The sequence below is a fragment of the Zea mays genome, chromosome 1 (assembly GCF_902167145.1).
Source record: "Zea mays cultivar B73 chromosome 1, Zm-B73-REFERENCE-NAM-5.0, whole genome shotgun sequence".
Lineage (NCBI taxonomy): Eukaryota > Viridiplantae > Streptophyta > Magnoliopsida > Poales > Poaceae > Zea > Zea mays.
This window is the reverse complement of record NC_050096.1, coordinates 111,266,369-111,280,233: the sequence shown is the minus strand read 5'-3', so window position 1 is coordinate 111,280,233 and position 13,865 is coordinate 111,266,369.

The window sequence follows — 13,865 nt, the reverse complement described above, 5'->3', positions numbered from 1 at the left end:
GCGTTGGTTAGTCCAAATGGCATCACTGTGAACTCATATTGCCCATATCTGGTGACGAATGCAGTTTTCTGAATGTCTGCCTCTTTGATTCTCAGTTGGTGATACCCTGACCTGAGGTCTATCTTGGAGAAGTATTTGGCTCCTTGTAGTTGGTCGAAGAGGTCATCGATCCGAGGGAGAGGGTACTTATTCTTGATTGTAACTTCGTTCAAGGATCGGTAATCAATACACATCCTCATACTCCCATCCTTTTTGGTAACGAAAAGAACAGGTGCTCCCCAGGTAGACGATCTGGGACGGATGTACCCTTTTTGTTGTAGTTCCGAAATCTGAAGCTTCAATTCTGCCAACTCAGTGGGGGCCATGCGGTATGGTCTCTTTGCAATGGGTGCAGTGCCGGGTATGAGATCTATATAGAACTCTACTTCTCTTTCTGGTGGCATCCCGGGCAGCTCTTCTGGAAATACATCTTCAAATTCCTTGATTACAGACATGCTTTCTACTGCCAGATTAAATATCATTGGGTCATTTGCGGGCGGTTGGGCTTGACAGGAAACTGCCTTTCCTTGGTGATCTATGAGAAGAACAGTCTTGCTTGCGCAGCTGATAACACCCTTGTGCTTAGCTAGCCAATCCATTCCTAGGATTACATCAATTCCTTGGGATGGCAAGATGGTTAAGTCTGCCAGGAACACTACCCCACTCAAAAGAATTCTGACTTGGGAACACCTGAGTTTGCACAGGAGGTCTGACCCCGGGGTTCGGGTGACCAAAGGGATAGCTAGAGGTGTAGAGGGTATGCCATGCTTCTCCACAAACTTAGCGGCTATAAATGAGTGGGATGCTCCTGAATCAAAAAGCACAGAAGCGGGAGTAAATTCAACGAGGAACTCACCGAGCACTACTCCCGGGGCTTGCTGGGCTTCCTGCGCGTCGACGTGGTTGACCCGGGCCCTGCCCTGGTACTGAGTCCTGCTCTGCTGGCTGTTGGAAGGGAGCGCCTTGGAGGTTGGTGCTGACGGAATCTTGGGGCCATTCACCGAGTTGGAGTAGGTTGGTCCTGGTGCCTTCAACTGGGTGCAGTTGTTTTTGAAATGACTGGGGTCCCCGCAGTGCCAACAGGCGTTTGCTGGCGGCTGGTTGCTTGCAACGGAAGGTGCCTAATGGGAGCTCTGACTTTGTTGACTGAAGCGCGATGGAGAGGGTCCAGATTGTTTATGGAAGCTTGGACCCCTGGGTGGGAGCCCAAAGGGTCGAGCTCTCTGGTGACGTTCTTGCTGTTGTGCTCGGAGGACCTGGAACTTTCTCTTGATGTGCCCTTTTTCTTCCTCTTTTGCTCTCTCCACTTGAATAGCTTTGTTGGAGAGGTGAGAGAAGCTGTGGAAGTCCTGGCTGGCGAGGATGGTCTTAAGCTCGGGTCTTAACCCTCTCAGAAAACGAGCCATCTTTCTGGCCTCGGTGCTGACATCCTCGGGCGCGTAGCGGGCCAACTCTGTGAACTTGTGCACATATTCACTGACTGTTCTTCCGCCTTGGGTTAGCTCCCGGAACTCATCCTCCTTGAGTTGAACTATCCCCTGGGGTACGTGGTGCTCATGGAAGGCTGCTTCAAATTCTGCCCATGTGGCGTCTCTGATGGCTTCACTGAAAGTGTCCCACCATGCTAAAGCCATTCCTGAAAGCTGATGAGCTGCCAGCTGAACACGTTGATTCTCAGGACAAGCGATGGCTTCCAACTTCCTCTTGATTGTGCGAAGCCAGTCATCTGCATCGAGGGGATTGCTGGACCCCGCGAACGTGGGCGGCTTCAGTCTCAGAAATTCTCCCATCCTGTCCTGGGGCCTTCCACCGCCTGGGCGCTGGTTCTCCAGACTTCGAGTGAGGACTTCAATGAGTCTGGTTTGATTGGCCAGAATTTGGGCTAGGTCTAGTGGTAGTTCTGGAGGTGCGGGGAGGTGGGTCTCACCCCCTTCTCCGCCAGCCTCTCCCTCAGCTCCTAGAGGAAGTCTTGCTCCAATCCCGGAGGTGGTAGGCGTGGTTCTATCCGAAGCCATCTGCCATGGGAAGAGAGTCGCTATTATGCACATGCCATTTTTTTACTAGTTATTTTATTCATTACATCAAGCCATTACATTACATAGCACACCACTACCACAAGCTTATTACACACGAGTGCTACCTAGGGTACCCCTGAACTCTTTCTCTAAGGTGTCCCCAAATTCCAAGAGAAGGTCATCAAGGCTGGCCAGGGACATGTCCTCGGGGTCGGACTGGTTCCTGGGAGGGTTCTCTTCCTGCTGCTCGGTCTGACATCCTTGGCTTTTGGTCTTCTTGCGGGTTTTTCTTGCGGGGGCGAGCTTCTTCAGTTTCTTGTCGTAGTCCAATTTGAGGGTGCGGTAAGCTTCACGGGTATTAGCCTCTTCGCCTTCAGCTAGCGAGAGGCTCTCTTGAAGGGACGCTTTTTCTTCTGAAAGTTCCCTGACTTTCTGCTCCAGGCTTTCCACCTGGGAGGTTAGGGAGGTGCAGTGGAGGGCGAGGTCATCATATTGGTTATCAAGGGTATGAAGGTATCCTGCCATGTATACAATGGTGGGATCATTCTCAATAGGATCTCCTCCTGATAGGGCCTGAAGTCTTTTCCTCCAGGTGGGGGTATTCTTGTTGCTGGGTGGAAAGTAGCGAAGGGGGGTTTCAATGATTACTTTGTTGTAGTTCTGACATAGCTGTCGGAGGGCTTTTCGGGCGACATTCTGGCAAGCATCTAGGAAATGGGCTCCGGTAAAAGTGACTTGGAAGGAACGTTGGTTGGGATAGCTTTGGCTTTCCCCCAGGTAGACTGCCATAGAGCATCTCATTATTCCGCCCTCGATATGCTCCGTCCAGACGTATTCCGGCTTCTTACGGATTCCCATGCGGAGCGCACAGCTTCGCAAGAGGCGTGGGAACCCTTCCACTTCCGAGCAGTAGGATGACTTAATGGCCAGAGAGGCTTCCATCTGGAATAGGAAAAGAAGGGTCTTGTTAAAATCGGGGAAGGGAAGAGAAAACTTTTCTTGAGGTAAGAGGTATTTTCTTTTTAGAGTAAGTTTTAGGGTTAGGGCTGCGACCTACGGCCAGTCCTATGGGCTCTGATACCACCTGAAGCGTCCCGATCCTTTTGGGACTCAAATGTGAAACAATTACTAGTCCCAGGAGGCTAGTAACCACATTCCTTACTTCAAATAGTACAGAGTTTAGATAAAGTTATTACAATACCGGGGTACAAGCTCTAGAGAGAGAGCCAAATAGAGAAGCGTAGGAGGAAAAATACACTAGCCCAAGCCACAGGCAGAACTGGGTGCAGACACAGCCCTCTTAATCAAGCATAGCAGAAAAGAAGTCCTCGGCTGCTGAAAAACATAAATAAATCTGGGTGAATACACTAGGTATTCCGCAAGCCCACCCCGCTCCCGTAGAGAGAAAGAGACCTATGATGTACATGCTCAATTTGGTGGAGTTGTAGTCGCTCATCATTTTCTTAGAGAGAGGCAGTTGCTTGAAGGTTTTCCCGTGGTATTACCAGTAACCAAAAACTAAACTGCCACTGAGCTTCCTGCTCCCGTGGCTTCATTTTCTTTTTCAAAACCCATTTAAACACACCTTTTCCTTGATAAGAAACTTAGAGAAAAAGTGCTAATTGCCATACCACACCAGACTCATCCATACCAGTGGACACGGACTATTCGAATAGGTTTCAACTCTGCGCAGAGGGGTACACTTTACCCACTAGCCCGGTTTCTGCGATCTCACCGTCGCGAGACCCGAATGCCGGATCTCTTTCCTTACTCGTGCATCCTAACCTTAACGGTTATCCGGAAGGAGTCAGGCCACCACCATGCCCAAACCGGACAAAACTTTCCCCCTCCTTATCCTCCCGGTGCTCCCCAGCCTTCTTAACCCTGGGGTCGGACCACACGAGTTCGGATTGAGTGACTGCCCACACAGTCTCGAGTGGTTGTACGACAAAGGAGTACAGGTAGTGAAAATGACAAACCGGTCCTTACATGAGGGGACAATCCTTCTGCTCACGCCTAAACCAGCTGAGCCAACACCTTAGGCCCTCCCCTAAACCAGGGAGTCCCTGATCATCCCACTCTCAAGGTGATGAGGGTGAGTACCCCTCATCGCATAACTTTTCAGAAAGAGGTTTTATTTGAAGAAACACTTTGCCCTACTTCCAGATCCACATTTCGTAATCGGAAATAATATGTTAATGCGGGCCATCTCTTACTCACAATGCAATATTCCCCCGTGATTCCCGGCCTAGGTAGTAGTAGAGAGAATAGGAAATTTATGCATCAAGGGAAGGATGGACTTGCCTTCGTCGAAGCTTTCCTGGCACAGAAGGCCTACTTCCGGAAGTTCGGGCTCTGGTCCCTCTTCCGGGGCTACGGGTTCCGGATCAACGATCCCCGCTTCTTCTAGGAAAACAGGCAATAAAACAATACATCAACAGGGATTTACAAATTATAGTGTGTCATTTTCTAACATCATTGTTGTATGAGATCTTTAGAAATTATTTGGATAATTTTTGGTGCATAACATATTGAAGAATACTAATTAAATGGGAAAAGGGGGTGAAAAAGAAAAAGAGAAGGGAATCCCTCCTATCTGGGCCGGGGGCATGAATTTTGGCCCACCCTGGGCGCGAGCGCGCGCTGAGGCGCTTTCGGCCCAGCGGCGGCCCACGAGCGGGGAGAACGGCGCGGCCGTGGGGGGGTGACGGCGTCGCATAGGGCCCACTTGCCAGCGAGAGGGGGGGTGGAGAAGGAACGGCGTTACGGTTGACGGGGGGGTGAACCGGCCGTCCGCGGGGAGGACTCGGCCGCCGGTGGGCTCGGCGGCGGTTCGCCGCCGGTGGCCTGGTTCTTGGGCAATGTGTAGGCACCTTAGTGTGGGGAGGGGATGGCGGACCTAGAGGTGGGCTCAATTTGGTCAGAGGAGGTCGGGAGGGGGCTGCCCGCGGGGAGGTGGCGGAGCTTCGCGGCGGGGTTGCCGTCGGTGAGCTCTGGGCGAGCAATCGGGGTGGGGGAGTGGTGTATTGCGTTTGCGGCAAGGTGAGGAAGCTGCTAGTCTAACTCAATCGCTTGCTGGGCTAACAGAGAGGGAGAGAGAAGAGGGGGAGGGACTCACCGGAGAGGGGGAAGACGACGGCGCTTCGCGAATTGGGCTCGGGCGAGGGGAGGAGGGTAGTGGTCGAGGCTGGTGCGAGGAAGAAGGGGCTCGAGGCGAGCTTTTTATAGGCGCGCGGGGGCGAGGGGAGCGGTGGAGCTCCCTGACTCCGGCGAGCTTCCCGGTGCCGCCATTAATGGCGCACAGCGCCGCCGAGGGGACGCTACGGCGGGGCGGTACTGGCGAGGACGCTGGTCAAGGGGAGGAGGACGGAGCGGTGCCAAACTTTCCTGTGCGGCGAGGAGACGGCGGTGAAGCGACGGCGGGGAAGGGACGGCGGGGCGTCGTATGCGGGGAGGACGACGAAGCGGCTGACCGGTGGGGCCGGTCTGCCAGTGGGAGCGAGCGCGCGAGAGAGGGCGGCTGGCAGGTGGGGCTGGCTTGTCAGCGAGAGAGAGAGGGAGCGCGGAACGGGCTGGCGCACGTGCGAAGGCAGGCCGGGAGTGGGCCGAAAGAGGAGGAGCGCGGGCGCGGGAGGGGGGGGAGTCGCGGGTTTGGGCCGAGAGTCGGCCCAGCAGGGCAGGGAGATGGTTTTTTTTCCTTTTTCTTTTTACTTTTCAAACCCCATTCCCCTTTTTCTTTTGAATAAAAATATTTTGTAGATACTCTAAGTGTTTAGAAAATATAATCTAAGTGAGGTGCTTTGTGATCAAACAAAATGTATGCATATGATGAAGGAAAATTTAGTGGAGGACTTTAGAATTAGAGGATGGAGGGAGGGGTAAAAGGTGGATTAGGGTTTCAAACCTAGATTGGGATTTTTGGGATGCTACAGATCTCTTGTGGTATTGTGTTTTGTTGAGACTCCTCTCTAGCCACTTGGCAATTATTGTGCTAATACTTAACAAGTTTTTGTGGCTATATTTTTCAGTTTTCATAGGATCACCTATTCACCCCCCCTCTAGGTGCTCTCAATTGGTATCGGAGCCGTTCTCTTCAAGAAAGGGACTAACCGCCCGAAGAGATGGATCCTAAAGGCAAGGGGATGGTGATCAACGACAAGGAAAAGGAGTCCTTCGTCAACGAGCCAAGGGATGACAAGTCCAACGACTCGGGCTCGGGCCACAGACGCAAAGATGGGAAGAAGAAGAAGACAAGACGCATCAAGGAGATCGTCTACTACGACAGCGATGAGTCTACTTCCTCCCAAAAGGACGACGACCACAACGAATACGAGAGAAAGAAACCGGTCAATTCGAACTTTTCTTTTGATTACTCTCGTATTCCTCAAAGTACTAATGCTCATTTATTATCTATTCCACTTGGTAAACCTCCTCATTTTGATGGAGAGGACTACGGATTTTGGAGTCACAAAATGCGTAGTCACTTGTTCTCTCTCCATCCTAGCATATGGGAGATTGTAGAAAGTGGAATGCACTTTGATAGTACGGATAGTCCCATGTTTATTAATGAACAGATTCATAAAAATGCACAAGCTACTACTGTGTTGCTAGCCTCTTTGTGCAGGGACGAGTACCATAAGGTGAGCGGCTTGGACAATGCCAAGCAGATCTGGGACACACTCAAGATCTCTCATGAGGGGAACGATGTCACCTTACTCACCAAGATGGAGTTGGTAGAGGGCGAACTTGGACGGTTCGCAATGATAAGGGGCGAGGAGCCAACTCAAACATACAACCGGCTCAAGACCCTTATCAACAAAATAAGGAGCTACGGAAGCACGCGATGGACGGATCACGACGTCGTCCGCCTAATGCTAAGGTCCTTTACTGTTCTTGATCCTCATTTGGTGAACAATATTCGTGAAAATCCTAGGTACACCAAGATGTCGCCCGAAGAAGTACTTGGGAAATTCGTTAGCGGGCGAATGATGATCAAGGAGGCAAGATACGTGGACGACGCCTTGAATGGTCCTATCAACGAGCCGCAACCCCTTGCTCTCAAGGCAACGAGGAGCAAGGAGGCGCTACCGAGCAAGGTGGCGCAAGTTGAGGCGGCCGGGCTAAATAATGAGGAGATGGCCCTCATCATTAAGCGCTTCAAGACGACGCTTAAAGGACGCAAGGGACAGCCAAGCAAGACCAAAGCCAAGGGGAAGCGCTCGTGCTTCAAATGCGGTAAGATTGGTCATTTTATTGCTAACTGTCCCGACAATGATAGTGACCAGGAACACGGGAGCAAGAGAGAAAAGAAGAAGCATTACAAGAAGGCCAAGGGCGAGGCACATATCGGAAAGGAGTGGGATTCGGATTGCTCCTCCTCCGACTCCGACAATGAAGGACTCGCCGCCACTGCCTTCAACAAGTCATCCCTCTTCCCCAACGAGCGTCACACATGCCTTATGGCAAGGGAGAAGAAAGTAAGTAATCTAAACAATGTCACTTATGATTCTTCTAGTGATGATGAGTCTAGTGATGAAGAAATAGATTACTCTAGTTTGTTCAAGGGAATGGATAGAACTAAAGTAGATAAGATTAATGAATTGATTGATGCCTTGAATGAAAAAGATAGACTCTTAGAAAAACAAGAGGATCTTTTATATGAAGAGCATGACAAATTTGTAGAGGCTCAAAAATCTTATGCTTTAGAAGTTAAAAGAAATGAAGTGCTTTCTAGTGAATTATCTTCTTGTCATGAAACCATTGCTACTTTAAAAGGTGTTAATAATGATTTAAATGCTAAACTAGAAGTGGCTAGTAAATCTAACTCTTGTGTAGAACATGTTATGGTTTGCACTAGGTGTAAAGATTTTAATGTTGATGCTTGTAGTGAACACCTAGTTTCAATTTCTAAATTGAATGATGAAGTGGCTAGTCTTAATGCCCAACTTAAGACTAGCAAAGGCGAATTTGATAAATTAAAATTTGCAAGGGATGCCTATACGATTGGTAGACATCCCTCAATTAAGGATGGACTTGGCTACAAAAGGGAAGCCAAGAACTTGACAAGCCATAAGGCTCCCATCTCCGCCAAGGAGAAAGGGAAGGCCCCTATGGCTAGTAGTGTGCAAAAGAACCATGCCTTTATGTACTATGATAGAAGACAACCTAGAAATGCTTATAGGAGTTGTAATGCATATAATGCCTTTGATTCTCATGCCATGTTTGCTTCTAGCTCTTCTTATGTGCATGATAGAAATGTTGGTAGGAGAAATGCTGTTCATAATATGCCTAGGAGAAATGTTGTTAATGTTCCTAGGAAAGTAAATGAACCTTCTACAATATATCATGCTTTGAATGCTTCCTTTGCAATTTGTAGAAAGGATAGAAAGGTGATTGCTAGGAAATTAGGGGCAAAATGCAAGGGTGATAAAACTTGCATTTGGATCCCTAAGACAATTGTGACTAACCTTGTAGGACCCAACAAGAGTTGGGTACCTAAGTCCCAAGCCTAAATTTGCCTTGCAGGTTTATGCATCCGGGGGTTCAAGCTGGATTATCGACAGCGGATGCACAAACCATATGACGGGGGAGAAGAAGATGTTCACCTCCTACGTCAAGAATAAGGGTTCCCAAGATTCAATTATATTCGGTGATGGGAATCAAGGCAAGGTAAAAGGGCTAGGTAAAATTGCAATCTCCAATGAGCATTCTATCTCTAATGTGTTTTTAGTGGAGAGTCTTGGATATAATTTGCTATCTGTTAGTCAATTATGTCATATGGGATATAACTGTCTATTTACAAATGTAGATGTGTCTGTCTTTAGAAGAAGTGATGGTTCACTAGCTTTTAAGGGTGTATTAGACGGCAAGCTCTACTTAGTTGATTTTGCAAAAGAAGAGGCCGGTCTAGATGCATGCTTAATTGCTAAGACTAGCATGGGTTGGCTGTGGCATCGCCGCTTAGCACATGTGGGGATGAAGAACCTTCACAAGCTTCTAAAGGGAGAACACGTGATAGGTTTGACTAACGTACAATTCGAAAAAGATAGACCTTGTGCAGCTTGTCAAGCAGGTAAACAGGTGGGAGGAGCGCATCACAGCAAGAATGTGAGGACCACTTCAAGACCCCTGGAGATGCTGCATATGGACCTCTTCGGACCCGTCGCCTATCTAAGCATAGGGGGAAGTAAGTATGGTCTAGTTATTGTTGATGACTTTTCCCGCTTCACTTGGGTGTTCTTTTTGCAGGATAAGTCTGAAACCCAAGGGACCCTCAAGCGCTTCCTAAGGAGAGCTCAAAATGAGTTTGAGCTCAAGGTGAAGAAGATAAGGAGCGACAACGGATCCGAGTTCAAGAATCTTCAAGTGGAGGAGTTCCTTGAGGAGGAAGGGATCAAGCACGAGTTCTCCGCTCCCTACACACCACAGCAAAATGGTGTGGTAGAGAGGAAGAACAGGACGCTAATCGATATGGCGAGGACGATGCTTGGAGAATTCAAGACCCCCGAGTGTTTCTGGTCGGAAGCCGTGAACACGGCTTGCCACGCCATCAACAGGGTCTACCTTCATCGCCTCCTCAAGAAGACTTCGCATGAGCTACTAACCGGTAACAAATCCAATGTATCTTACTTTCGTGAATTTGGGAGCAAGTGCTACATTCTAGTAAAGAAGGGTAGAAATTCTAAGTTTGCTCCCAAAGCTGTAGAAGGGTTTTTGTTAGGTTATGACTCAAATACAAAGGCGTATAGAGTCTTCAACAAATCATCGGGTTTGGTTGAAGTCTCTAGCGACGTTGTATTTGATGAGACTAATGGCTCTCCAAGAGAGCAAGTTGTTGATCTTGATGATGTAGATGAAGAAGACGTTCCAACGGCCGCTATGCGCACCATGGCGATTGGTGATGTGCGACCACAGGAACAATTGGAGCAAGATCAACCTTCTTCCTCAACAACGGTGCATCCCCCAACTCGAGACGATGAACAGGTTCATCAAAAGGAGGCGTGTGATCAAGGGGGAGCACAAGATGATCAAGTAATGGAGGAAGAAGCGCAACCGGCACCTCCAACCCAAGTTCGAGCGGTGATTCAAAGGGATCATCCCGTCGACCAAATTTTGGGTGACATTAGCAAGGGAGTAACTACTCGATCTCGATTAGTTAATTTTTGTGAGCATTACTCCTTTGTCTCTTCTATTGAGCCTTTCAGGGTAGAGGAGGCCTTGCTAGATCCGGATTGGGTATTGGCCATGCAGGAGGAACTCAACAACTTCAAGCGCAATGAAGTTTGGACACTGGTGCCTCGTCCCGAGCAAAATGTTGTGGGAACCAAGTGGGTGTTCCGCAACAAACAGGACGAGCACGGGGTGGTGACGAGGAACAAGGCTCGACTTGTGGCAAAAGGTTATGCCCAAGTCGCAGGTTTGGACTTTGAGGAGACATTTGCTCCTGTGGCTAGGCTAGAATCAATTCGTATCTTGCTAGCATATGCCGCTCACCATTCCTTCAGGTTGTTCCAAATGGATGTGAAGAGCGCTTTCCTCAACGGGCCAATCAAGGAGGAGGTGTACGTGGAGCAACCCCCTGGCTTCGAGGATGAACGGTACCCCGACCACGTGTGTAAGCTCTCTAAGGCGCTCTATGGACTTAAGCAAGCCCCAAGAGCATGGTATGAATGCCTTAGAGACTTTTTACTTGCTAATGCTTTCAAGGTTGGGAAAGCCAATCCAACTCTGTTCACTAAGACATGTGATGGTGATTTGTTTGTGTGCCAAATTTATGTCGATGACATAATATTTGGTTCTACTAACCAAAAGTCTTGTGAAGAGTTTAGCAGGGTGATGACGCAGAAATTCGAGATGTCAATGATGGGCGAGTTGAACTACTTACTTGGGTTCCAAGTGAAGCAACTCAAGGACGGCACCTTCATCTCCCAAACGAAGTACACGCAAGATCTGCTAAAGCGGTTTGGGATGAAGGACGCCAAGCCCGCAAAGACTCCGATGGGGACCGACGGACACACCAACCTCAACAAAGGAGGTAAGTCCGTTGATCAAAAAGCATACCGGTCAATGATAGGGTCTTTACTTTATTTATGTGCTAGTAGACCGGATATTATGCTTAGCGTATGCATGTGTGCTAGATTTCAATCCGATCCTAAGGAGTGTCACTTAGTGGCGGTGAAGCGAATTCTTAGATATTTGGTTGCTACGCCTTGCTTCGGGCTCTGGTATCCAAAGGGGTCTACCTTTGACTTGGTTGGATACTCAGACTCCGACTATGCTGGATGTAAGGTCGATAGGAAGAGCACATCGGGGACGTGCCAATTCTTAGGAAGGTCCCTGGTGTCATGGAACTCTAAGAAACAAACTTCTGTTGCCCTATCCACCGCTGAGGCCGAGTACGTTGCCGCAGGACAGTGTTGCGCGCAACTGCTTTGGATGAGGCAAACCCTCACGGACTTTGGCTACAATCTGAGCAAAGTCCCACTCCTATGTGATAATGAGAGTGCTATCCGCATGGCGGAAAATCCTGTTGAGCACAGCCGCACAAAGCACATAGACATCCGGCATCACTTTTTGAGAGACCACCAGCAAAAGGGAGATATCGAAGTGTTTCATGTTAGCATCGAGAACCAGCTAGCCGATATCTTTACCAAGCCTCTAGATGAGAAGACCTTTTGCAGGTTGCGTAGTGAGCTAAATGTCTTAGATTCGCGGAACTTGGATTGAATTGTAGCATACTTGTGTTTATGCTTATGATCATGTTCCTTCTGCATTTTGTTGCTTATTGTGGTGCTCAAGTTGTACAAACACTCCCTGGACCTCACAAGTCCGTTGCAAAGTGATGCACATGTTTAGGGGGAGATGTGTTACAACTTGACCCTTTGAGACTAACCATGTGTTCGAGTTTGATAATTTAGTCTCGAAGGAGGATTGAAAGGGAAAAGGTGGACTTGGACCATGAAAGACTTCCACTGCACTCCGATGAGAGGGTAACTTATTCCAAGTTCATCTCATAAACTCTTATTGCCATTTGATCTTAATTGAAGACTTTGGTGAGGCAATGGGGTTATAGGGCCAAGATTGATCCCGTTTTGGTGGTTGATGCCAAAGGGGACGAAAATAAAGGCCAAAGCAATAAATGGATCAGCTACCACTTGAGAAACTTTGAAAACAGTAGGATAGAGCTTTTGGTTAGCTTTTAGTTTGTCAAAACTCTTGCATTGTCTCTTTTGTCAAAAGTTGGCCTCTTGTGGGGAGAAGTGTTGATTATGGGAAATAGGGGGAGTTTTTGAAATCTTTGATCAATCTCTTTTGGAATGACTCTATTTATGCTTCAACATGTGTGTTTGACTTAGAGATAGAGATTTGAGTTTGATTTGCAAAAACAAACCAAGTGGTGGCAAAGGATGATCCATATATGCCAAATTGAATCAAAATGAATTTGAGTTTTTATTTGAAGTGATATTGCACTTGTTCTAGTTGCTTTATGTCGTGTTGGCATAAATCACCAAAAAGGGGGAGATTGAAAGGGAAATGTGCCCTTGGGCCATTTCTAAGTATTTTGGTGATTGAGTGCCAACACAAGTGCTTAAATGTGAATCTATGCTCATGGATGAACAAAGTGCAAATCAAGAGCAAAGGTATGTTTCTAAGTCTTAGTACATTGGTGTTGTGTACTAATATACCTGTCTAAGTATGAGAAACAAGAAGAAGAGGAAAAGAGAAGATTTGGCTGTGTACAGCCAAAAGGCTGTTTCGGTCTGGGGCACCGTACTGTCCGGTGGTGCACCGGACAGTGTCCGGTGCGCCAGGCTGCCTCGGGCGAACTGGCCGCTCTCGGGAATTCGCCGACGGCGTACGGCTAAAATTCACCGGACTGTCCGGTGTACACCGGACTGTCCGGTGAGCCAACGGTCGGCCGGGCCAACGGTCGGCCGCGCGATCTGCGCGGGACACGTGGCCGAGCCAACGGTCGGAAGGGGGCACCGGACTGTCCGGTGTGCACCGGACATGTCCGGTGCGCCAACGGCTCCCGCATCTGCAACGGTCGGCTTCGCTATTTAAGGAAGGGAATCGGGCACCGGACAGTGTCCGGTGTGCACCGGACTGTCCGGTGCGCCCGACGACAGAAGGCAAGGATGGCCTTCTGGATTTGTTCTCAACGGCTCCTAGCTGCCTTGGGGCTATAAAAGGGACCCCTAGGCGCATGGAGGAGTACACCAAGCATTCCTACAACATTCCTAAGCACCAAGACATCGATTCCACGCATTTGGTTCATTGTGATAGCATCTAGAGCTCTTGTTGAGTTGTGAACTCATTGAGTTGTGTTGCGAGCTCTTGTTGCGACTTGTGTGCGTGCTGTTGCTCTGATTTTGAGTCTTGTGTGCGTTGCTAGTTCTCCCTTACTCCGTATTTCTTTGTGAATCTTAAGTGTAAGGGCGAGAGGCTCCAAGTTGTGGAGATTCCTCGCAAACGGGATATTGAAAGGCAAAGCAAAACACCGTGGTATTCAAGTTGGTCTTTGGACCGCTTGAGAGGGGTTGATTGCAACCCTCGTCCGTTGGGACGCCACAACGTGGAGTAGGCAAGTGTTGGTCTTGGCCGAACCATGGGATAAAACACTGTGTCATCTCTGTGTTTGATCTCTTGTGGTATTGTGTTTTGTTGAGACTCCTCTCTAGCCACTTGGCAATTATTGTGCTAATACTTAACAAGTTTTTGTGGCTATATTTTTAAGTTTTCACAGGATCACCTATTCACCCCCCCCCCTCTAGGTGCTCTCATGAGTGCTACTGCTTCTGATGAGACCGA